The sequence below is a fragment of the Myodes glareolus genome, chromosome 6 (genome assembly GCF_982192425.1).
Source record: "Myodes glareolus chromosome 6, mMyoGla1.1, whole genome shotgun sequence".
NCBI lineage: Eukaryota > Metazoa > Chordata > Mammalia > Rodentia > Cricetidae > Myodes > Myodes glareolus.
The window spans coordinates 47,108,851-47,110,495 of NC_142031.1; the positions used below are offsets into that span (position 1 = coordinate 47,108,851).

Below are 1,645 nucleotides of genomic sequence, written 5' to 3' on the forward strand. Positions count from 1 at the left end.
AGATTTCTATGAAATGACTCCTAGGTGAATAGCAGGTCCACAGAATGTGCATTCTGTGTAGTATGTGACTGTGAATGCCTTTATCAAGAAAGCTACAAACACAGGTAGATACATGGAGAAGTATATAGAAATGTGAGCAATGGTATCCAGTCTGGAACATCCAAGGTTAAAGACAGGTTAATCAAATATAAGCATGGATAATTGAATGGTGATATAGACACACTGACCAGTGAATCACAAGTCTGATGTAAAATCTAATATTTTTCAGGTATATGAGATATGCTTTTAATAGGATGATAATATTAGTATACTTTCCACATATGTCATCATTAAAGAATGTCCTTAATTTCGAAACTGGACTTGGAGTCCTGGCCAATATGTTTCTCCTTTTTTTCTACACTTTCATAATCCTAGGTCACAGACCTAAGCCCACGGACATAATCTCCTGTCAATTGTCCTTCATCCACATAGTGCTGGTCCTCACTGGAAGTGATATTTGGCTTACAGATGTATTTGAATCACTCAACATTGAGAATGACTTCAAATGTAAGACAACTTTTTACATAAACAGAGTGATGAGAAGCCTCTCCATCTGTATCACCTGCCTCCTGAGTGTGTTCCAGGCTGTCACTATCAGTCCCAATACCTCTTTGTTGGCAAAATTTAAATATAAACTAAAAAAGTACATGATTTGTGCTTTCTTATTTATTTGGTCTTTCAACTTGTCATTAATTAGCAACCACATCTTCTATGCTGGTGCTTTTATCAATGTAAGTGTGACCAATCAGATGCAGGTCACTAAGTTCTGATCACTCTTCCCCATGAACTACATCATCAGGGCATTGATTTTAACAATGACAACCTCCAGAGATGTATTTCTTGTAGGAGTTATGTTGACCACAAGTGCATATATGGTGATTATCTTGTTCAGACATCAGAGCCAATGCAAGCATCTTCACAGCCTCAGTCACCAAAGAGTGTCCCCTGAGAAAAGGGCCACCCAGACAATCTTGATGCTGGTGATTTTCTTTGTTGTCATGTACTGGGTGGACTTCATCATCTCATCCACCACAGTCTTATTGTGGATGTACGACCCAGTCATCCTGGGTGTTCAGAAGTTTGTGATGAATGTCTATCCGACAATTACTCCTGTGGTACAAATCAGTTCTGATAATAGAATAATCAATATGCTGAAAAGCTTGAGGTCAAAGTGTCACCAGATTTTCTAAAAAAGAGTTATTTTTCTTCTTTTTAATAAAATTATTTGTTTATTTTTATTTACTTTTATGAGTATTGCATCAACATGTGTGTATGTCTGAATTCCTGATACCCACAAGGGTCAGAAGAGGTCATTGCCCCCACTCCACTTCAATTGGACTTATGCATGGTTCTAAAGCATCATTCTGGTTCAGCCTCAATTATTTTTTTCCTAAATACAGATTTTCTTAAGTTGTTCAATAGTTCAAGAACAATTCAAGAGTCTTCATATTTTAAATAAAATTTGTGGTATTACATATGTACAGTCTGTGACATTTCTGTTGCCAAGTAGTATAGAGTTTCTTAATTTTATTGTACACCGTAAGTTGGTTTTTTCCACAGGAATTCTCTTATCTCTCTTTTTTACTTTATATCATAAATGTTCCCT

At 36.2% G+C, this 1,645-nt stretch overlaps 1 pseudogene; it reads left to right on the forward strand.

Annotated features, from left to right (window-relative positions):
* Window positions 1–320: 320 nt before the first annotated feature.
* On the forward strand, window positions 321–1,229 carry LOC148121802 (vomeronasal type-1 receptor 90-like; annotated as a pseudogene).
* Window positions 1,230–1,645: the final 416 nt, after the last annotated feature.